Source organism: Stenella coeruleoalba (assembly GCF_951394435.1).
Source record: "Stenella coeruleoalba genome assembly, chromosome: 5".
NCBI classification, from domain to species: Eukaryota; Metazoa; Chordata; class Mammalia; order Artiodactyla; family Delphinidae; genus Stenella; species Stenella coeruleoalba.
Genome location: NC_137150.1, coordinates 89,711,659 through 89,736,662, shown reverse-complemented (window position 1 = coordinate 89,736,662; position 25,004 = coordinate 89,711,659). Strand labels below are relative to the sequence as shown.

The following is a 25,004-nucleotide window of genomic DNA, read 5'->3' as shown; positions in this document are numbered from 1 at the left end:
GGATTGGCTGCATCTTTAAAGGCAGTCCCAGTTTGATCTTATTTCATAATGGATCTTATTAAATAGTGATAAAAGGTGGCACGAGTGACTTTGGGGATCCTGGGAGGGGAGCAATGACCAATTCAGCTTCCAGGGGGTAGTAAAAGGCTCACTACTGATGAGTACTGAGTAGAAGGAGGAGGAAAAGAAAGAGAGGAAGGAGTGTACCTGCCTTCTCCTCCAAGTGTCTCCACTGGCAGGAGGCTAAAGTGGATATGGGCAGTAATGCACGAAGGCTGGAAAGCTAGGCAGGGCCATAGGATCAAGGGCCTTTTTTTTTTTTCCTGGAGCATAATTGCTTTACAATGTTGTGTTAGTTTCTGCTGTACAACAGAGTGAATCAGTTATATGTTTGTATTCCTTTTGATCCAGACAAAAGAGTCCTGTTGAAGTCCTGTTGAAGAGTCCAACGTTCTCGTGAAGTAACAAGCAAATACTGACCACCTACTATGCACTAGTGTGTAGTAGGCACAATGCTAGTTGTTGGGATACAGGGGTGAGTAAAGCATGGTCCCTAGTATCTACCACACATGTGAGTGTGTGTGTGTGAAAGAGAGGGAGAAGGAAACGCCCAATAATTATAATAACGATATGTGATGTGATGTGATAGAATAAAGCAGAGGCACTGCTAAGCTCTCCCCGATGGAGTCCAGGGAAGTCTTTACAAAGAAGCTATCCTCTGAAGCTGAGTTTGTTAATCTTGGGTATTCTAGCAACCAGAAGTGCAATGAGAATAGTAGGTGCGGATAAGCTATGACTCTGTGTACGGTTATGGCTCTTTTTCATGGAACCGTCAGCATCCACTGCAATCAGCAGCAGAATTATGTTTATGACTGTGTAGCAAATTAGAGAGGCATGCTCTGGACCTGGAGGTCAGAGAGCAGTCCGACCCAGGGGATCTGCCTGAATCATACTGATGTTCAAGGCTGGCGTGCAGAGCATGGAAACCGGAGTGCACTAGCTACTCCATTATATTATCTGTAACTAGGCATTCTGATTTATGGACCTTAAACATCTGTACTGACCCTGACCTGGGTGGGGTCAGGAGTCCTGTGTAACATCATTAGTTTCCTTGATCTATTAGAGGTGAGTAACAAATATGCCTTCGACTTTACTTTCTGACTCAGATTGCATTCATCATCACAACCTCTCACACCTGAATTCAACCTGTATTCTTATGGACTGCTTAGCGTTTGGCTGGAAGGCATAAATTTCTAAGTAAGGTAAGAAATTTTTTCTAAGCTGCTTATATCTAAAACTTAAAATAGGGCATGAATGAATAAAAAAGTGTATGGTTTTACTTAATGCCTTATTTTTCTGTTAGAAAAAAACTGTGACTGGTTACGTAAATTGATTTAGTGCAAATATCTACAGTCCATACATGCAAAATACTAAAAGGTTGTCTTGCTGAAATATTTCAAATAAGTTACCAAAAATGATAAAATGCAAAGGATGGAAGTCATAGTGTTCTGATAAAATTGTGAAGGAGGGAGGAGAAATGTTTGTTTTGAAAAGTATTCTGGGAAATTTATGTCTGAGGGTGTATTCTTACTTCTAATTGTTCATCTAGTTACACTACAGAGGCTTGTTAGCTGACCCAGGAATACAGTTTTCCCCATATGGGGGGGGAAAAAAGGACTGTGGTTTTCCAGCAGAATCAAGTGACCTTTGAATTCTACTATAAGAAGCTGAAGTCGGGTAGAAATTTACACTGTCTCAAGCGACAGTCATTAAGTAAATCTCATTTTTAATGCCTAAGAAAGGATTCAAAAAATTAAGATTTAATTCTCATTAGATTTATGTTATTTGGGACTTGGGACAATAGAAAAAATACTAAAAGGTAATTTAAGTTTTCTGTGTTATTTGTAACCTGACAAAGAAATCTAGAGTTTCCACATTTCCCCAAAACTTAGAGGAAATGATTTCTGTTAAAACAGTAAGCTGGTGTCATCTCCCACATTTATAAGCATGTTTTAATTAAAAGATGTAATAAGTTGTAGTGGTCAGGATCATAGTCTCTGGGGTCAAATAATCCTTGGTGTGAATACCAGCTCCACCATTAAGCAATTGTGTATTTTTCTCTGAGCCTTAGTTTCCTAATTGGTAAAATGAGGTAGACAGGACCTGCGAGGTTTGCTGTGAAGAAATAAAATGTATTAAAGCATTTAGCAACATGCCTGGTATGTAGAACATGTTCAATAAATATTGATTATTATTATTTCAGAATATAGATATAAATGACAAGTAATTTCCTAATCATAGCGTTAGTGGGATATTATGATATACTATCATAATACTGAGTCTCCTAAAAGTTTGGTGGTTCTTAAATAAGAGTCCTTGGGGGAAGGCTCTGCTCAGTTTCAGTGTGCGGCCCCCCAGCATGCTCTAGCAGTGGTCTGTGCTGGGGAAGCTACCAATTCCTGGATTTAGTTTTCCTCCAGACACTTAGGCAAGACCAAAGCTGTATGAATATTTTGATCAATAGCTGGGGATCCTGGGCGGCCCCTCCCAGCTGTGGTCAGTAACCAGGTGTACATTGTATAGTAAGGAAATTATAGATATCTTACCTCCTGAAACTGGCCGATCAACTAGAAATTCCCAGACACTTGCCTAGGAGGGGAAACTGTTCTAAACTGTTACATTACAGCATCCTCTTTGAGGCTTTGAATGAACCTCTGTGACTGACTTCCAACTCCAGACATGCAAAGATTTCCCCAGCAGCAGCTCAGGGGCTACCAAAGTGCCCAGTTACTTCTTGACTTATTTTAAGCCCTGGGAAAACCAAATTGCCTACTCAGTAAAACTCCAGTCTTTCTCAGACTTCTCCCAGGTGAGACTGGCCCTTGGGTATGCACTCCCTAGGGCTCTAACCTGATTTGCCTAGAAAAGAAAACTAGGGTCCAAGTTCATTCCACTTACTTGGAGCTATAAACATATGTCATCCTAAAAATCCTGCTATTCTTGTTTTCTTTAACTTTAGGTCCTCCTAACACCATACTCTCTTTCTCACATGTGTACACCTTTCATTGGTAATCAGTTGTTGTGTTAATGCATTCAAAATCCCTCAAATTTAGCCCAAAGCGAAGTTCCCAGTAAACATTTTATGGTCTCTTTTATGATTTTAAAAAGTATATGTATTTCTTTCTTTTGTGATAGACTTTACCCTTGGAGGCTTGCTTTTCTCTGGATTTCATTTCTAGCAGGTCTCTGTGATAATGCCCTTTATTGCACCCCTTTCTGTTGAGGAATAAGATGTGGCTAGCAAGGGCAGCTTTTTATCATCTCTTCAATTTCAGAATTTTTCTCTGTAAAGACTGCTAAATGTCCCTTCAGAGGTTTACTTTTAAATTCTGAGTAATGGGGTGGGTTGGGGGTTGCTCTTCCTTTGCTCTTGATCTTGGAACTTTGTAGTTTATAAATAGTACATCACTCCTTATCAGCCGTTTAGAGTTCAGACCACTAATCCCCAACCTACCAGATATTAAGATACAAACCAGAGGTATGTAAAAGTACATTTCCAGCTTTATTAATGTAATACTTTCTGTTTCACATGTGTCTTTGCCATGGCCACCCAGATTCTGTCCTACGTACCATCTTTGAATAATGGGGTCCTTTTTATCTAATTTAATGTAGATTAGAGGCAATGTGGAGACCACTTTCTAAAGAGAAAAGCCTTCTCTTTCTGACGCATCTTCTATCTGCCTTAGCTGAAATCACTGGAATGTCCTGTCAATTATACAAGTTCGGTGTTACTAAGACTGACTTCGGTAATATTTGTATCTATTGGATGATAAAGTTTGACATCATTTCAAATTAGGGAAGTAAGTATTTCTTCTCTTGGAAAATATCCCTGTCTTATACAAGTACTTCATTAAACATTCCATTCCCAGTAATATGTTTAAAATTTTATTCATTATTTTGGGACTACCTTAGCCATATTTTTTCTTTTAAACCTATTGTGGTTTAACTGGGCCTTCCTCATCATGATGTCCCAATTCACCCAATCCCTACCTCGGTCTGCACTGAGTATTTTATTTTAATTAATTAATTAATTATTTTCGTTGTGTTGGGTCTTTGTTGCTGAGCATGGCTTTCTCTAGTTGCGGTGAGCGGGGCTACTCTTCGTTGCGGAGTACGGGCTTCTCATTGCGGTGGCTTGGCTTGTTGTGGCACATGGGCTCTAGGCGTGCTGGCTTCGGTAGTTGTGGCACGTGGGCTCCGTAGTTGTGGCTCATGGGCTCTAGAGCATAGGCTCAGTAGTTGTGGCCCACGGGCTTAGTTGCTCCACGACATGTAGGATCTTCCCGGACCAGGGTTCGAGCCTGTGTCCCCTGCATTGGTAGGCGGATTCTTAACCACTGCACCACCAGGGAAGTCCCCGCATTGAGTATTTTTTATTTTTATTTTTTATTAATTAATTAATTTATTTTTGGCTGTGTTGGGTCTTTTCTGTGCGAGGGCTTTCTCTAGGTGTGGCAAGCGGGGGCCACTCTTCATCGTGGTGCGCGGGCCTCTCACTATCGCGGCCTCTCTTTTTGCGGAGGACAGGCTCCAGACGCGCAGGCTCAGTAGTTGTGGCTCACGGGCCTCGTTGCTCCGCGGCATGTGGGATCTTCCCAGACCAGGGCTTGAACCCGTGTCCCCTGCATTAGCAGGCAGATTCTCAACCACTGCGCCACCAGGGAAGCCCCGCACTGAGTATTTTTAAGAAGATTTTTCCATATTTAAAATGACTTTCTTAATTTATATATTCTTTGAATCATTTCATCTAATCATCTGATCTCTAGAGAATTTATTATACCTCTTTTAAAGCTGTGCTATATTTTTTAAAACCCTAAACATTTAATGATCATTTACCTATAATTATGTAAGCAATTTTTTTTTTTTTTTTTTTTTTTTTTTTTTTTGTGATACGCGGGCCTCTCACTGCTGTGGCCTCTCCCGTTGCGGAGCACAGACTGGACGTGCAGGCTCAGCGGCCATGGCTCACGGGCCCAGGCGCTCCGCGGCATGTGGGATCCTCCCAGACCGGGGCACGAACCCACGTCCCCTGCATCGGCAGGCGGACTCTCAACCACTGCACCACCAGGGAAGCCGCCCTGTAAGCAATTTTTACAATAACTTTTGATATAGTTGCCCAAATCCCCTCAAGCTATGTTTCTAAGAAACACAGGCATCAAGCTAAAATATTTAGCAAAGATGTCTCATTTGTTTAAAGCATTATAAATACAAATCAACACAAAACCAAGATGACCCTTTTTATTAGCAAAGTATTTAAAATACCTAATGCTGGTGGTCTTGGGGTATGACAAACACAAACATAGCTAGGGTATATTACAAAAGCCTGTTTGAAAGCAATATCTTAATAAATATAGAGCATGCAGAATCCTAGAGTCAATTTCAAATTCGTAAAATGCTAACACATTGTAAAAACCACCCTATACCTAGTCAGTTACTGGGAAGATCATCTCCTGGTGGGTATATTGGAATAGAGTCCTAAGAGCTAAGATGCTACTGGTTATTAACTTTTTTCCTCTGAGATACATTTATTTGCCTGTGGGACCTGTAGAGAATAAAAATATGTGTATTTTTTATTCCCAGTACTTTTATCCTTTTTGATTATAAGGCAAAAAGCCTTTGACATCTTCTGAACTCCATTTGGTAATTGTGGGTAAGGGGGTCTCATTTCTGAGTTCCAAGACTTTTATAATAGTTAAAACTTTTTGTTTATGTACTATATGCTAAGCATTGTTCTAAGTACTTTTTTTTTTTTTTAACATCTTCATTGGGGTACAATTGCTCCACAATGGTGTGTCAGTTTCTGCTCCACAACAAAGTGAATCAGTCGTACATAAACATATGTTCCCATATGTCTTCCCCCCTGCGTCTCCCTCCCTCCCACCCTCCCCATCCCACCCCTCCAGGCGGTCACAAAGCACCGAGCCAATATCCCTGTGCCACGCGGCTGCTTCCCACCAGCCATCTACCTTACTACGTTTGTTAGTGCGTACATGCCCATGACTCTCCCCCGCCCTGTCACAGCTCACCCCTCCCCCTCCCCATAACCTCAAGTCCGTTCTCTAGGAGGTCTGCGTCTTTATTCCTGCTTTACCCCTAGGTTCTTCATGACATTTTTTTTCTTAAATTCCATATATATGTGTTAGCATACGGTATTTGTCTTTTTCTTTCTGACTTACTTCACTCTGTATGACAGACTCTAGGTCTATCCACCTCATTACAAATAGCTCAATTTCGTTTCTTTTTATGGCTGAGTAATATTCCATTGTATATATGTGCCACATCTTCTTTATCCATTCATCCGATGATGGGCACTTAGGTTGTTTCCATCTCCTAAGTACTTTTATACACATTCATGTTTAATCTTCCAAACCACCTAAGAGGTTTTCCCCATTTCTATCCAATGCCACAGAGCCAAGTATAAGATCCAGGATCTGTGTCACAAGTCTTATTCCTTATTGGTCTTTCTCAGTAAGATCAATTACGTTATGCTTATATCCCTTCTGCTCAGCTATTATCAGACACAGATACCTAGTCATAATGTGACAAACTGTGGTCTATCCTATAATCAGTTGCCATAATTATGTCTAGAGGGTTAAGTGCTAGGTTCCGTTTTCATCTATACAGTATGTATTTAATATTTACCCATGAGCAAGGGTATATTCAAAAAATTTATTAACCCTTAAGGCAGGGGCACTAGGTAGTCAGTGGGGACACCACCCAGTCAGAATACACACAGCATTAAACAACCAGTAGGGTCATATAAATGTAAAGTGAATAGGTATCAATCTACTCCATAACCAATTCATCCAGGGATGTCTGTGTACCTCAAGAAAATGAGCAGCTAAGTTTACACTGACAATGTACATTATGTTTAAAGATACCATGTGGGATCAACCTTTGGAATTTGATAAGGACTCCATAATTACAACTGCAAGGCAAGCTCTTTCTACATCTTGTGTTGTTTCATCTGGGCCTAGGAATTGGAGATCCTCATTCTACTTGGGCCTTCCGTTCACCTTTAGACATTCTTTGTTTTATTACTTTTAGTTTAAAGAACCATCTTTAAGAGGAATATACCAGGAATATAAGAATTCTACTATCTCTTAATTGTTAAACACATGCTAAACAGTAGAGCCCATCCTTCCTCCAGTATAAGCTCCAAATGTGGCTGTACAAAGTTTTGTTCTTTCTCATACTTAACTCTTCTCATTAGCTTCACCTCAAACTGGAATTTATCTTTTCTGATATTTTATTTTATTTTGAATTTTATTTTATTTATTTTTTTATACAGCAGGTTCTTGTTAGTTATCCATTTTATACACATGAGTGTATACATGTCAATCCCAATCGCCCAATTCAGCACACCACCATCCCCATCCTGCCCCGCGGTTTTCCCCCCTTGGTGTCCATACGTTTGTTCTCTACATCTGTGTCTCAATTTCTGCCCTGTAAACCAGTTCATCTGTACCACTTTTCTAGGTTCCACATATATGCGTTAATATATGATATTTGTTTTTCTCTTTCTGACTTGCTTCACTCTGTATGACAGTCTCCAGATCGATCCACATCTCTACAAATGATCCAATTTTGTTCCTTTTTATGGCTGAATAATATTCCATTGTATGTATATACCACATCTTCTTTATCCATTCATCTGTCGATGGGCATTTAGGTTGCTTCCATGTCCTGGATATTGTAAATAATGCTGCAGTGAACATTGGGGTGCATGTGTCTTTTTGAATTATGGTTTTCTCTGGGTATATGCCAGTAGTGAGATTGTTGGGTCATATGGTAATTCTATTTTTAGTTTTTTAAGGAACCTCCATACTGTTCTCCATAGTGGCTGTATCAATTTACATTCCCACCAACAGTGCAAGAGGGTTCCCTTTTCTCCACACCCTCTCCAGCATTTGTTGTTTGTAGATTTTCTGATGATGCCCATTCTAACTGGTGTGAGGTGATACCTCATTGTAGTTTTGATTTGAATTTCTCTAATAATTAGGGATATTGAGCAGCTTTTCATCAGCTTCTTGGCAATCTGTATATCTTCTTTGGAGAAATGTCTACTTAGGTCTTCTGCCCATTTTTGGATTGGGTTGTTTGTTTTCTTAATATTGAGCTTCATGACCTGCTTATATATTTTGGAGATTAATCCTTTGTCCGTTGATTCGTTTGCAAATATTTTCTCCCATTCTGAGGGTTGTCTTTTCATCTTGTTTGTAGTTTCCTTTGCTGTGCAAAAACTTTTAAGTTTCATTAGGTCCCATTTGTTTATTTTTGTTTTTATTTCCATTACTCTAGGAGGTGGATCAAAAAAGATCTTGCTGTGATTTATGTCAAAGAGTGTTCTTCCTATGTTTTCCTCTAAGAGTTTTATAGTGTCCGGTCTTACATTCAGGTCTCGAATCCATTTTGAGTTTATTTTTGTGTATGGTGTTAGGGAGTGTTCTAATTTCATTCTTTTACATGTAGCTGTCCAGTTCTCCCACCACCACTTATTGAAGAGGCTGTCTTTTCTCCATTGTATATCCTTGCCTACTTTGTCATAGATTAGTTGAGCATAGGTGCGTGGGTTTATTTCTGGGCTTTCTATTTTGTTCCATTGATCAATATTTCTGTTTTTGTGCCAGTACCATATTGTCTTGATTACTGTAGCTTTGTAGTGTAGTCTAAAGTCAGGGAGTCTGGTTCCTCCAGCTCCGTTTTTTCCCCTCAAAATTGCATTGGCTATTTGGAATCTTTCCTGTCTCCATACAGAATTTAAGATTTTTTTGTTCCAGTTCTGTAAAAAATGCCCTTGGTAATTTGATAGGGATTGCACTAAATCTGTAGATTGCTTTGGGTAGTAGAGTCATTTTCACAGTACTGATTCTTCCAATCTAAGAACATGGTATATCTCTCCATCTGTTTTTATCATCTTTCGTTTCTTTCATCACTGTCTTATAGTTTTCTGCATACAGGTCTTTTGTTTCCTTAGGTAGGTTTATTCCTTGGTATTTGATTCTTTTTGTTGCAGTAGTAAATGGGAGTATTTCCTTAATTTCTCTTTCAGATTTTTCATCATTAGTGTATGGGAATGCAAGAGATTTCTGTGCATTAATTTTGTATCCTACAACTTTACCAAATTCATTGATTAGCTCTAGTAGTTTTCTGGTGGCATCTTTAGGATTCTCTATGCATAGTATCATGTCGTCTGCAAACAGTGACAGTTTTACTTCTTCTTTTCCAATTTGTATTCCTTTTATTTCTTTCTCTTCTCTGATTGCCGTGGCTAGGACTTCCAAAAGTATGTTGAATAATAGTGGTGAGAGTGGACATCCTTGTTTTGTTCCTGATCTTAGAGGAAATGCTTTCAGTTTTTAAACATTGAGTATGATGTTAGCTGTGGGTGTGTCATATATGGCCTTTATTATGTTGAGGTACATTCCCCCATGCCCACTTTGTGGAGAGTTTTTATCATAAATGGGTGTTGAGTTTTGTCAAGAGCTTTTTCTGCATCTATTGAGATGACAGTATGGTTTTTATTCCTCAGTTGGTTAATATGGTGTATCGCATTGATTGATTTGCCTATACTGAAGAACCTTGCATCCCTGGGATAATTCCCACTTGATCATGTGTATGATCCTTTTAATGTGTTGTTGGATTCTGTTTGCTAGTATTTTGTTAAGGGTTTTTGCATCTATATTCATCAGTGATATTGGTCTGTAAGTTTCTTTTTTTGTGGTATCTTTGTCTCGTTTTGGTATCAGGGTGATGGTGGCCTCATAGAATGAGTTTGGGAGTGTTCCTTCCTTCCTCTGCAAATTTTTGGAAGAGTTTGAGAAGGATGGGTGTTAGCTCTTCTCTAAATGTTTGATAGAATTCACCTGTGAAGCCATCTGTCCTGGACTTTTTTTTTTTGGAAGATTTTTAATCACAGTTTCAATTTCATTACTTGTGATTCATCTGTTCATATTTTCTACTTCTTCCTGGTTCAGTCTTGGAAGCTTATACCTTTCTAAGAGTTTGTCCATTTCTTCCAGCTTGTCCATTTTATTGGCATTGAGTTGCTTGTAGTAGTCTCTTAAGATACTTTGTATTTCTGCGGTGTCTGTTGTAACTTCTCCTTTTTCATTTCTAATTTTAATGATTTGAGTCCTCTCCCTCATTTTCTTGATCAGTCTGGCTAATGGTTTATCAATTTTGTTTATCTTCTCAAAGAACCAGCTTTTAGTTTTATTGATCTTTGCTATTGCTTTCATTTATTTCTGCTCTGATCTTTATGATTTCTTTCCTTCTTCTAACTTTGGGTTTTGTTTATTCTTCTTTCTCTAGTTCTTTCATGTGTAAGGTTAGATTGTTTATTTGATCTTTGTTCTTTCTTGAGGTAGGATTGTATTGCTATAAACTTCCCTCTTAGAACTGCTTTTGTTGCATCCCAAAGGTTTTGGATTGTCATGTTTTCATTGTCATTTGTTTCTAGGTATTTTTTGATTTTCTCTTTGATTTGTTCAGTGATCTCTTGTTTATTTAGTAACGTATTGTTTAGCCTCCATGTGTTTGTGTTTTTTACGTTTTTTTCCCTGTAATTTATTTCTAATCTCATAGCATTGTGGTCAGAAAAGATGCTTGATATGATTTCAATTTTCTTAAATTTACTGAGGCTTGATTTGTGACCCAAGATGTAATCTGTCCTGGAGACTGTTCTGTGTGCACTTGAGAAGAAAGTGTAATCTGCTGTTTTTGGATGGAATGTCCTATAAATATAAATTAAATCTATCCGGTCTGTTGTGTCATTTAAAGCTTGTGTTTCCTTATTAATGTTCTGTATGGATGATCTGTCCATTGATGTAAGTGAGGTGTTAAAGTCCCCCACTATTATTGTTTTACTTTCGATTTCCTCTTTTATAGCTGTTAGCAGTTGTCTTATGTATTGAGGTGCTCCTATGTTGGGTGCATATATATTTATAATTGTTTTATCTCCTTCTTGGATTGATCCCTTGATCATTATGTAGTGTCCTTCCTTGTCTCTTGTAACATTCTTTATTTTAAAGTCTATTTTATCTAATATGAGTATTGCTACTCCAGCTTTCTTTTGATTTCCATTTGCATGGAATATCTTTTTCCATCCCCTCACTTTTAGTCTGTATGTGTCCCTAGGTCTGAAGTGGGTCTCTTGTAGACAGCATATATATGGGTCTTGTTTTTGTATCCATTCAGTGAGCTTGTGTCTTTTGGTTTGAATATTTAATCCATTCACGTTTAAGGTAATTATCGATATGTATGTTCCTATTACCATTTTCTTAATTGTTTTGGGTTTGTTTTTGTAGGTCCTTTTCTTCTCTTGTGTTTCCCACTTAGAGAAGCTCCTTTAGCATTTGTTGTAGAGCTGGTTTGGTGGTTCTGAATTCTCTTAACTTTTGCTTGTCTGTAAAGCTTTTGATTTCTCCATCGAATCTGAATGAGATCCTTGCTGGGTAGAGTAATCTTGGCTGTAGGTTCTTCCCTTTCATCACTTTAAATATATCATGCCACTCCCTTCTGGCTTGTAGAGTTTCTGCTGAGAAACCAGTTGTTAACCTTATGGGAGTTCCCTTGTATGTTATTTGTCATTTTTCCCTTGCTGCTTTCAATAATTTTTCTTTCTCTTTCATTTTTACCAATTTGATTACTATGTGTCTTGGCATGTTTCTCCTTGGGTTTATCCTGTATGGGACTCTCTGCACTTCCTGGACTTGGGTGGCTCTTTCCTTTCCCATGTTAAGGAAGTTTTTGACTCTAATCTCTTCAAATATTTTCTTGTGTCCTATCTCTCTCTCTTCTCCTTCTGGGACCCTTATAATGTGAATGTTGTTTCATTTAATGTTTTCCCAGAGGTCTCTTAGACTCTGTTCATTTCTTTTCGTTCTTTTGTCTTTATTCTGTTCCACAGCAGTGAATTCCACCAATCTTTCTTCCAGGTCACTTATCCGTTCTTCTGCCTCAGTTATTCTGCTATTGATTCCTTCTAGTGTATTTTTCATTTTGGTTATTATATTGTTCATCTCTGTTTGTTTGTTCTTTAATTCTTCTAGGTCTTTGTTAAACATTTCTTGCATCTTCTCAATCTTTGCCTCCATTCTTTTTCTGAGGCCCTGGATCATCTTCACTATCATTATTCTGAATTCTTTTTCTGGAAGGTTGCCTATCTCCATTTCATTTACCTGTTTTGCTGGGGTTTCATCTGGTACATAGCCCTCTCCCTTTTCATCTTGTCTGTCTTTCTGTGAATGCGGTTTTTGTTCCACAGGCGGCAGGATTGTTGTTCTTCTTGCTTCTGCTGTCTTCCCTCTGGGGGATTAAGCTATCTAAGAGGGTTGTGCAAGTTTCCTGATGGGAGGGACTCATGGTGGGTAGAGCTGGCTGTTGCTCCAGTTGGCAGAGCTCAGTAAAACTTTAATCCGCTTGTCTGCTGATGGGTGGTACTGCGTTCCCTCCTTGTTGGTGGTTTGGCCTAAGGCGACCCAACACTGGAGCCTACCTGGGCTCTTTGGTGGGGCTAATGGCAGACTCTGGGAGGGCTCATGCCAAGGAGTACTTCCCAGAACTTCTGCTGCCAGTGTCCTTGTCCTCACGGTGGGACACACCCACCCCCTGCCTCTGCAGGAGACCCTCCAACACTAGCAGGTAGGTCTGGTTCAGTCTCCTATGGGGTCACTGCTCGTTCCCCTGTGTCATCATGAGCACACTACTTTGTGTGTACCCTCCAAGAGTGGGGTCTCTGTTTCCCCCAGTCCTGTCGAGGTCCTGTAATGAAATCTGCTAGCCTTCAAAGTCTGATTCTCTAGGAATTCCTCCTCTCATTGCCAGACTCCCAGGTCTGGAAGCCTGACGTGGGGATCAGAACCTTCACTCCAGTGGATGGACTTCTGTGGTATAATTGTTCTCCAATTTGTGAGTCACCCACCCAGCAGTTACAGGATTTGATTTTATTCTGATTGCACCCCTCGTACCATCTCATTGTGGCTTCTCCTTTGTCTTTGGATGTGGGGTATCTTTTTTGGCGAGTTCCAGTGTCTTCCTGTTGATGATTTTTCGGCAGTTAGTTGTGATTCTGGTGCTCTCACAAGAGGGAGTGAGAGCACATCCTTCTACTCTGCCATCTTGAACAGATCTCCTTTTTCTGAAATTTTAATTCTAGCCTGTGACTATCCTAATTTTGAATTTATCCTTGATAATACCTTTCTAACTTTGGTTATTCTCTTTTTAAAATCTGAGTTTAGAGAAATCTTTTCAGTCCCAAAGTTTTCTTTGGCTTTTCTGTGTCTCTTTGTGGGCGGGGCGGGGGGGGGGTGGGCAGGGGGAGGAAAGATGATTTGTGATACTATTATTTGTACTGAATTTGAGAGACTCATCCATTGTGTCATTTTTCATTTTAGGGACTTTTACCACGGAATCATAGCTAAATCCTTAGAAATGTTTAGAAGTTAGTCTTTTCTAAAGTCTATAGCAAATGTCTATCTGTACTGGATGCATATTTTGTGTGTGTGTAAATAGCACGATTACCTTATTATGAGTCTCTCCAATAAACAACCCATTTTGTTCTTCCTCTTTTCAGGAGAGTGGAGTTATGTTGTGCTTGATTTAAAGATAGGTGACGTGTGTGCTGTGTGAGGTAGTAGTTTGAATGTTAGCCTCAGATCTTGTCAAGCAAGGATTCTAGTATCTGAGCCTATAGAGCTTTTGCAGAGCAGAGGCTTTCAATGTTTGCAACCACATCTTCTGCCCCATTTTTCATGAATAGTGTTTGATAGTGGAAGTTCAGAAATGAATTTTCTAGAACTCCCCTCTGTTTATACCTTCCCAGCAAAAAAGATAGCTCCATCATTTTGAACTATAAACCAATATTTTCATAACTTTTTCATTATAGCTTTGACATGAGTAAAGTTCTGTACTTCTTTGAGTATAAAAATCTTTTTCATTACAGCTGTGTATCCTATAATATAATTCAGAGACACTGCGTACTTACCGTATTAGTTATCTATTGCTGTGCAGCAAATTAACCCAAAATGTAGTACCTTAAAACAACAAGCACTTAGCTCACAGTTTCTATATGTCAGGAATCTGAGTGCCTCAGGCCCAAGGCCTCTCGAGAGGTTGCAGTCAGTGTATCAACAAGGGCTGCAGTTTCATCTGAAGGCTTGGTAAGAGCAGGATCTACTTTGAAGCTCATTCTCATGGTTGTGAGAAAGATTCAGTTCCTTGTGGGTTGTTGGACTTGAGGGTCTTAGTTCCATGCTGGCTATGGGTATGAGGCCTCTCAGAATTCCATGCCATGTGGACTTCTCCACAGGATAGCTTACAGCATAGAGTGGCTCACTCAGAACAAGAGAGCAAGAAAGGGCCCAAGAGCAAGAAAGGGCCCAAGAAAGGGCCCAAGAGAGCAAGTAAGGGCCCAGTCTTTTTGTAACCTAATCATGGAAGTGATATCTCATCACTTCTGCTGTATTCTATTGGTCAGAAGTGAGTCCCAAATCCAGCTAAGATTCAAGGGGGAGGGAATTACATAAGGGTGTGAATTCTAGGAGGCAGATCACTGAGGCTCTCTTAGAGGTTCCCTATCATACTTACCAGGGGTGTCATGTGTGTGCACATATGAGTATGTGTTTGTGTGTGTGTGTGTGTGTGTGTGTGTGTGTGTGTGTGTAAAGAAAAAATGAGTCTCAGTAAGCCATGGGCTTAATCTAATAACTTATAAGAGGTCAAGCATGTTAAATGCTACAATGGAAGTGATGACATTGCTATGAAGTGTAAAGGAGAGTAATTTGGATGAGGATCCCAGGAAGCTTCATGGAAGACATGGGGTTTATACATGACTTTGAAAGATGGAAGGGGCTTTGACAAGCGGGTGTTGTCATAAAGGGAATCCCAGTTTGGGACAACTTGGATTGAGCACAGGGCACAGTCAAGAGACTGGTAAGTGACTATGACCAGAATCCTGGGGTGTATGAAGACTAGGGATAAAGGGGGAAATTTCAGAAAGATAGCCAGGGACTAGATTATGGTATCTTAAATTTTAGTTTGAGGAGTTTGTGTTGTAGGCAACATGATTCTTTTGGCTATTTGAGGAGAATAGACTAGTCAAATCATATATCTGGGCCATCTTTTCTGTCCTCCATGACATGTGGTATGAGGTTAATAGCAAGTGTTTTATATTTAGGCCTTGACGTTTGTTATGAATTTGTAATAAATTATTCAATTCCTTGCCCCACAATGTACGCATCTATAAAATGGTCATATTAGTATGTATTTTATAGAGTTATTGCTAGGATCAAGTAAAGGAATGTTTATAACATATTTAGCAAATTTCCTGTCACATCACCAACACTTACTGAGTGACTTCTATTAATTACAAAGCGAACCACAGAAGATCTTCTCATGTAACTGGGGGAAAGAGATCTTTCTTATTGCTTAATCCATCTTCCTGGCCAGCAAAAAAATAAGAGAGCTCTGTAAGATCAATTTTTTTCTAGTTGACTTTATTTACTTTATATATGTGAGTCTGAGTGCCCACCTGGAAGGCAAGAGCATCTTGAAACCACATCTCCCCAAAGATGTGTAGCTGAAATGGTCACATCTGGACACGCCACAAAGCTAATCAACTTCTCAGCCTCTTGATGATGCACACAGCACAGAGCAGAAGGAGCATGGCTTTGGAATAGGACTCGGGTCCACTGCTTGAATATCTTTGTGACTTTGAGCAGTTTACTTACTCTCTGAACCTCCACATTCTCATTTTAAATGGAGAGCAAATAGGGACTTAAATGGGGACTACTATAGCTCATAACTAATTATCCAGCCCTTTAACATCTTTTCAAAGATTTATCTCCATCGAGAAGGCTCCCTTAACTCCTCGTCTTTTTAAGGCTCTATATAGATGTTCTAATTGAAATTTTTTTCTTTTCTATAGTTTATCCTCCATTACCCTGCCATCTAGAGAAGAGAAAGGGGTTTCTAAGAAGGGGAAGTCTCCCTTACTCGACTGTAGATTTTCTTGAAAAGAGAAAATGATTTGTAATTGATGAGTTTATTATAATCATATTTTCCAATTCTGCCTACTTAGAATCTTATTTCTCCTTTTACTATTTTACTCTTTGGTCAATATCATAAAATATCTCAACCTCCATCTTCCTCCCCAATCCGAGCTGACAGTATCGTTTTAGATTCAGAATTACTTGTTCCTTTGAACTTGCTTTAATCTAACTTTTTTTAAACCTAATCTCTTCAGATTAGAGGACAGCTATCAAAAACGTACTTCTACTCCCTAGCCAACTTAAAATCAGTCTCTGTGGAGGACAGCTATGACCTGGCATGTGGTACATGTAGAGCATGTACAATATTACCCACTTTACTAGACTGGGGGGCCTGGTGAAAAAGAAAAATGGAAGTTCAGCTGGAGGCGTAGATAAGAATTATGACTCTGAAACCTGTGCCTCTGAAGATGCCCAGTGTATAGTACACAGGGACATCATCTCTTCACCGTGTGCCTTCTGACCAGGGCTTGTGGTGCTGTTGAAGGGAGGAGACACATCAACGGCTCCTACAGAATCACTTAAAAGGAGTTGTCAAGAGCTTCCTCTCTTTCAGGGAGTTCTGACAATTCTTATTTCTTTTCTTATGAACACAGGAATCTTTCTGAGGAATTGCTTCAGGATTAACTAGAAGGAACCCTGGTCTCACTCAATAGTTTCCTTCAGCCTTCCTCAGGTTCCCTAGAAATGGTGGGTCCACCCTCAGTATGCAGATCTTTGGGGCCCTAGAAAATCAGCATGACTTTTTACTAGTTTTCCAGCCTCAGAGGAGTACTTCCACTTTAACAACTAAATGATAGTGGCTCCTCAAACTGTTTTTTAAGCCAGGGACATGTGTGTTTGGAGAATGCTAATTCTGGAAATGAGACCAACCTTCTCTCTTTGGCCTCAGGATTGTGTAGCCCATTAAAACAAAAACATCCTAGCATTTCTTGGAGGAAGAACTGTCCAGATGATATCCACAGGAACCAAATTGCTTCAGTGGCTCAAGTGTTGTTCAAATGCCAGTGGTAACTGAATTAGTCTCCAATTCTAAATGTACATGGGAGAGAGTAGGTAAAGATATGGAAGGGGTGTGTAGAGCTTCCCTTCTTCCACTTCTTTAAGAGGCTATGCACTTAATGTTCTCAACTGAAAAGGATTTCTTTTTAATCTTCTCATAGAATTTAAAATAATAAATACTAAAGTTAATTGTAGGATAAATTCTTTAGGGATGTTGGTTTACCACTCCTTTCATCTTTGGTTATATTAAGTGATAATTACCAATAGGGGGCCTTTCTACCACATTTTTATCTTTAAGGGGGAAGAGAAAACCCAAAGCCTTTTTGAAATCTAGGAGTGTTGTACCTAGTGTTTTTCCTGTTCACATGACTAGTCTCATTGTGAGAATCTAAGTGTCTTCTAAAGTAACCACGTCAATTGTTAAATATCACTCTGCTACAGATGAACCAGTTTGCAGGGCAGAAATAGACACACAGATGCAGAGAGCAAACATATGGACACCAAGGGGGGAAAGTGGCGGGGGGCAGGTGGTGGTGTGATGAATTGGGAGATTGGGATTGACAAATATACACTAATATGTATAAAGTGAATAACTAATAAGAACCTGCTGTATAAAAAAAATAAATAAAATTCTAAAATTAAAAAAATAAAAATAAAATGAAGTGGTTTTTTGTGTGTTTTGTTTTTCAGCAATCTGGATGGAAGGACCTCCCTCCCCAGATTGAGAATCATTGCCATAGTGAGCCATTGTTATTGATTGGTGTGTGTTGTATCTTTTAGATTGCCTAAAACAGAAGAGTGGTAAAAAACAAAAAACTGACAAATTATATTTGTAATCTAATTACATGTAAACTAAACTATCAGCTTTATAGTTATCAAGATCAACTTGGCAACAAGGAAAAGATACCTGTTTACTCTTTTCGAAAAAGCTCAAAATGTTAAATCGTTTTTGTAAAAAGATCCAGGACGTATAGAATAGCCTAAGTGAAAATGGGAGCAACTGATGGAGTCAGGGCTTGGAAATCTTAAGATTGTTGGTAGTGGAGGGGAGAAAGGAAGTATCAGCATGATAGGGCTTTGTGTCAGGGTAGGATGCTCTGAGTTTGAGATTTCATGGGTGGAACAGTTCTGGGTGATGAGGGCAGGAATCCATCTATGGAAATGGCAGGGTGAGTGGAGAAGTGATTAGTTTTGGAGTTCCTGACATTTTCCTCATGGAGTTTCGGATTTGTTATTACATGGGCATCAAAATTACCCACAATGGAGTCTAAAAAAAAGGCTACAAATGAACTTACCTACAAAACCGAAATAGAGTTACAGATGTAGAAAATAAACTTATGGTTACCAGGGGGTAAGAGGGAGGAGGGATAAATTGGAAGATTGGGATTGACACATACACACTACTATATATAAAACAGATAACTAATAAGGACCTACTGTATAGCACAGGGAACTCTACTCAATGGCCTATATGGGAAAAGAATCTAAAAAAAGAGTGGATATATGTATTTTTGTGTAACAGATTCACTTTGCTGTACACTTGAAACTAACACAGCATTGTAAATCAATTATACTCTAATAAAATTTTTTTAAAAATTACCCACAATGGATAATTTTGGAGAGGGGGACTGAGTTTTGGTGCTAGTTTTCAAAATCTCTGGGAACTGATCAGGATTTAGTAGATAACACATGAGGGACGGGCATAGGAAAGCCAAGATGGATAACCCAAGTCACAAGGTATTTGTTAAAAAAACACTTTATACCTATGAGAGATACAAAGAATACTATACCCAACCATATATGCCCCATCCAGCTTAATACAGTTAACGCTCCCTAGGGGCCCTTCTGTGTAGGAACAAGGGTCACTTCAGAGGAAATTTTGATTCTCCCAGTGAAATCCAGAGGCACTGAAGGTACAGAAATGATGGTTTGGAAAGACCTCTTTGTACAAGGAGGATGCCAGCTTCATCTGCAGATTCCAGCGTGAGAGAAGGTAGAAAAATGATACATCCTTTCTTAAGGCAAAAGAAAAGAAAGAGAAATGGCACCTTTGGGAATGAATCAGGTTTCAACTGAGGCTGGAAAACAGCAGAAATCTAAACAGGTTATAGGTTAAGGGCAGTTTACTGTGAAATGATGTTTTCAGAGGGCACAAGGGAGAGATTTGAGAGGGGCGGGAGAAGTAGGAGGCTGGGTCAGAGGAGGAACAGCACAGAACCTGGGAAAGGGAGAATGTGAGAAGATGAGTGTCTTGTTCACAGAGTGAAATGCCAGCTTTTGCAGAGACGTGTAGATGAAAAAGAACAACTCAGGGTTTTCAAGGATAACCTGCCAGGGGTTTCAGTGCATTCATTTGTGTCTTAGGGAAGATTCTACTACAAGCAGCACCTTAGCTAAAGATTTAGGTGCAAATGATTTATTAAAATAGTGCCCCCAGGAGAAACCAGTTAGGGTGGCCAGCCTGATAGGTGGGATGAGAATGTAACCCAGGTGAGCCAATGACATGCAAAAAGTTGTTGGCTCAGGCTTCTCGGAAACTTCTCAACAAGAAGTGCTGGCTGAAAATCCTTTTATTTTCATTGGGAATTGGAGATGTGTGGATGTCAGGCCCGGGACATGATACTCCTGCATGATACTCCTGCATGATACTCCTGTATTATTACCATGAGGAAAGCCGGATTTGCATGTGGAGAAACCCAGAGAAAGCAAAGGAGAGACACAGGACCTGGTAACATGATTCCTGGATCAAACTGGTCTGAGGCTCCCAAAATTTTCAGTTCTGTTTTTCAGAAAATTTCTTTTCTTTTCTAAGCCAGTTTGTTCCAGCATTTTGTTGTTGTTTTTGATATTGCTTGCAACAGAATTATAAGTTCTCAAACACTTCAAGAAACCTATCATGTTTATCTAAATGTACTTTAATCATGGGACTGAGAGTAATCAAAAATGACTAATGATATCAAATATTTAGGCTTCTAACAGCACTGAAATATTTCATAGCATTAAATGAAAAACATTTTCTTGCCCATTGAAAAGGAAAGAGGAGGTTATACATCCACGGATATCTCTTCTAATTTATGCCTTCTGGTCTTGGAATTTGCCTTTTTACCATTTGAGAGCGAAGAGACCGAGGTCCTCCAAACCAATTTTCCCCATTGAATTTAGCTTTTTATTTTACGTTCAAAACAACTTTATATCCTAAGTCTGCTCCATAAATTACATTTCTAATTTTTGTACATTCCTGTGTTTTTAGTGTTGCATCTACTTACATAGTTCTGCAAGTTATCTTTGAAGGGTTTTTTACCATTCGTTTGTCTGGCCTGTGGATCCCAAAGATGTGACAGCAGAAATAAATGACTGAATTCCAAGGATACCCTTGCTCTATTTTCCCACTTTTATTTTATTTTCAAACACATCTGTTGTTTTCGGGGGCATTTTGCTTTCTTCTACAGCTATCTTCTTCCAGTCCTTTCTCTTGATGTACCTCCTATTCAACTCAAAATTCTCTCCCCGTATTTTTCTCCCACCATCTGAAGTTGCTGTATTTCTTTCTCCTGCCCCCAATTATTTCAGTGTCCTTGTCTCTTACATTCTTATTTTCTTCCTTAGGCTAATTTGAGAGACTGTGTTGCTCCTCTTTCCCTTTGGATATTTTAAGAGTGGCCCACAGTAGTTTTCATCTGTTTGACAAATTCTTGTAATCTCTCCTTGTAAGAATTCTACCTCTGTCTTCAGCCTTAAGGTCGTCTTGCCTCCTGTCTTCTTGGAACCAAGCAGCATATTTTACTTCCCACTTCTGTCTGCCTGCTACCTTAACCTTGCTCTCATCATTTCTCTTGTGCTTCCAAGTTGGTTTAATCTGAGTGACATATTTGCTGAGCACTGCGCAGGAGCTCAGCAGTCTGGGTGTTGCTTGCACATTATAAAAGGGAAAGCAAAATGAATCCACTTAACTGAGCCAAGGTGTTTGGATGGTATTCTCATTTTAGAAGAAAATTGAGATATGTTATGGGTTTAGGAAATAAGGTTAGTAAGGATCTGAGATTTGATTTCTGTGTTAACACTTTATATTCACCATCTAATTCATACAAGAACGTATACTTACTAGTTACATAGATCTGCTTTTTCCAGTTGGGAAATGGATTTTAATATGAAGATTTAACAATCTGACCTGCTTATGGTATAGAAATTGGGTTCAAAGAGAGAATACCTCATTTTATTTTCTGTTTCACTATATAATAGGTCTGAAATAGTAAGCACTGGATTAAACAAAACCTGTAAGTATTTTACTGGGCAGGTGTCCACCTGTCTCCCTTTATTTTGCTCACAGTTCGTTGACACAGACATTATTTTATTGACAACATCTCCCCCAACTTTTCTGCCCTGCTAATTTACCTTGATTTGTTCAGGTTACAGCTGAGGACTTTTTGGCTCAGACAGTTTAAGACATTCAGTTCTGTTGAAGGCAAGTAATAGAGTTTTTTGAATTCGCTTTTCAGTTCTTTTCTTTTCCCCAATTCAGTTGTGGCCACTTCCTTAGTGTTTCCTTTCTGCAAGGGATTTTCTCAGGCAGAAAGTGGCTGCTCCTTGAGGAAAGTGCCTTTACCTAGTTCTGCTCCTGGGGGCCTAACTCAGAAGAGATTATGCAGTAGTGCCTTCCTGCAGTTGAAGGGAGAGGAGGTAGGAAGAGGAGAGAAGGTGTTCCTTTCCTTTGCTTTTCCTTCTGATGCTCCATTTCCTTCCAGACTGGCAGGAAAACAGCACCAACTAATAGGAAATAAAACATCATGGGGCTTCCCTGGTGGCGCAGTGGTTGAGAGTCCGCCTGCCGATGCAGGGGACACGGGTTCGTGCCCCGGTCCGGGAAGATCCCACATGCCGCGGAGCGCCTGGGCCCGTGAGCCATGGCTGCTGAGCCTGCGCATCTGGAGCCTATGCTCCGCAATGGGAGAGGCCACAGCAGTGAGAGGCCCGTGTACCACAAAAAATAACAAACAAAAAAAAACCCATCATGGCATCCATATTTTCTGTTGTCTTCTGTAGAGAACTCAGAGTCCTCCTTTTTTCCTTTTCTCTACCCCTACCTCTTTGTTGCTTGATTGATTTAGGCAAAAAAGTAAGTGTTTCTCTCCCCTCCACTTTTATTTGACATGCAGCAACTTAATTAGGATGTCTTGGTCCTGAGTGTTCTGTATCAACTTTTCCTGGAACACTGGATTATCTTTTAATCAACAATTCAATTTTGTCTTCATTTCAGAGAAATTTTTCTTGTTTTTTCATCTGATTTATCAGGATATATCAAATCTTTCTGTACTATGGTGTGAAATAATAGGAAAATATATATATATATATATATATATATATATATATATATATATATATATTGGACTCTGACCCCAGTTCCTGGCACAGAGCTCCTAAAATCCTTGTAATTTCCTTGTAAGTAATAGGAATACCTGGAGTATCTCTTATCTCTTATTCTTTCTTTTCTTTTTTTTTTTTTGGAGTATAATTGCTTTACAATGTTGTGTTACTTCTCCATAGCAGCAGTATCAATTTACATACCCACCAACAATGCAAGAGAGTTTCGTTTTCTCCACACCCTCTCCAGCATTTATTGTTTGTAGATTTTTTGATGATGGCCATTCTGACTGGTGTGAGGTGATATCTCATTGTAGTTTCGGTTTTCATTTCTCTAATGATTAGTGATGTTGAATATCTTTTCATGTGTTTGTTGGCCATCTGTATGTCTTCTTTGGAGAAATGTCTATTTAGGTCTTCTGCCCATTTTTTGACTGGGTTGTTTGTTTTTTTGATATTGAGCTGCATGAGCTCTTTGTATATTTTGGAGATTAATCCCTTGTCAGCTGCTTTGTTTGCAAATATTTTCTCCCATTCTGAGGGTTGTCTTTTTGTCTTGTTTATGGTTTCCTTTGCTGTGCAGAAGCTTTTAAGTTTTATTAGGTCCCATTTGTTTATTTGATTGATTTATTTAAAAAATTTATTTAAAAAATTTAGCTTCCACTTATTTTTTAAATTTTATTTATTTATTTTTATTTTTGGCTGTGTTGGGTCTTCGTTGCTATGTGTGGGCTTTCTCTAGTTGTGGCGAGCGGGGGCTACTCTTCGATGCAGTGCGTGGGCTTCTCATTGCGGTGGTTTCTATTGTTGCACAGCATGGGCTCTAGGTGTGCGGTCTTCAGTAGTTGTGGCATGTGGGCTCAGTAGTTGTGGCTCACGGGCTCTAGAACGCAGGCTTAGTAATTGTGGCACACGGCCTTAGTTGCTCCATGGCATGTGGGATCTTCCCACACCAGGACTTGAACCCATGTCCCCTGAATTGGCAGGTGTATTCTTAACCACTGCGCCACCAGGGAAGTCCCCCATTTGTTTATTTTTGTTTTCATTACTCTAGAAGGTGGGTCAAAAAAGATATTGCTGTGATTTATGTCAAAGAGTGTTCTTCCTATGTTTTCCTCTAATAGCTTTATAGTGTACGTACGGCCTTACATTTAGGTCTTTAATCCATTTTGAGTATTTTTTTGTGTATGGTGTTAAGGAGTGTTCTAATTTCATTCTCTTACATGCAGCCATCCAGTTTTCCTAGCACCATTTATTGAAGAGATTGTCTTTTCTCCACTGTATATTCTTGCTTCCTTTGTCAAAGATTAGGTGACCATAGGTGTGTGGTTTTACCTCTGGGCTTTCTATCCTGTTCCATTGATCTATATTTCTGTTTTTGTGCCAGTACCATACTGTCTTGATTACTATAGCTTTGTAGTATAGTCTGAAGTCAAGGAGCCTGATTCCTCCAACTTTGTTTTTCTTTCTCAACATTGCTTTGGCTATTCGGGGTCTTTTGTGTTTCCATACAAATTGTACAATTTTTTGTTCTAATTCTGTGAAAAATGCCCTTGGTAATTTGATAGGGTTTGCATTGAATCTGTAGATTGCTTTGGGTAGTATAGTCATTTTCACAATATTGATTCTTCCAATACAAAAACATGGTATATTTCTCCATCTGTTTGTGTCATCTTTGATTTCTTTCATCAGAGTTTTATAGTTTTCTGAGTGCAGGTCTTTTGCCTCTTTAGGTAGGTTTATTCCTAGGTATTTTATTCTTTTTGTTGCAGTGGTAAATGGGATTATTTCCTTAATCTCTCTTTCTGATCTGTTGTTGTTCGTGTATAGGAATGCAAGAAATTTCTCTGTATTAATTTTGTATCCTGCAACTTTACCCAATTCATTGATGAGGTCTAGTAGTGTTCTGGTGACATCTTTAGAATTTTCTATGTATAGTATCATGCCATGCGCAAACAGTGACAGTTTTACTTCTTTTCCAATTTGGATTTCTTTTTCTTCTCTGATTGCCATGGCTAGGACTTCCAAAACTATGTTGAATAATAGTGGTGAGAGTGGGCATCCTTGTCTTGTTCCTGATCTAAGAGGAAATGCTTTCAGTTTTTCACCATTGAGAATGATGTTTGATATGGGTTTATTGTATATGGCCTTTATTATGTTGAGGTAAGTTCCCTTTGTGTCCATGTTTTGGAGAATTTTTATCATAAATTGGTATTGAAGTTTGTCAAAAACTTTTTCTGCATCTCTTGAGATGATCATATGGTTTTTCTTCTTCAATTTGTTAATGTGGTGTATCACATTGATTGATTTGCATATATTGAAGAATCCTTGTGTCCCTGGGTTAAATCCCACTTTATCATGGTGTATGATCCTTTTTTTTTTTTTTTTTTTTTTTTTTTTGCTGTATGCGGGCCTCTCACTGCTGTGGCCTCTCCCATCGTGGAGCACAGGCTCCGGACGCGCAGGCTCAGCAGCCATGGCTCACGGGCCCAGCCGCTCCACGGCATGTGGGATCCTCCCGGACCGGGGCACGAA

General features: G+C 39.2%; 1 protein-coding gene across 9 annotated transcripts in view; it reads left to right on the top strand.

Moving 5' to 3' along the window:
- Positions 1-25,004, top strand: part of HHLA2 (HHLA2 member of B7 family) — a 160,329-nt gene that overhangs the window by 50,611 nt on the left and 84,714 nt on the right. For 7 of the 9 annotated variants that reach the window (XM_079922888.1, XM_079922887.1, XM_079922882.1 and 4 more), the window contains 2 exons: positions 412-535; positions 1,167-1,262. The exons of the other annotated variants lie outside the window; for them this stretch is intronic. The gene's annotated coding sequence lies outside the window, so the exon portion shown is untranslated. The remainder of the gene's footprint in view (positions 1-411; positions 536-1,166; positions 1,263-25,004) is intronic. 9 annotated transcript variants of the gene reach the window in all.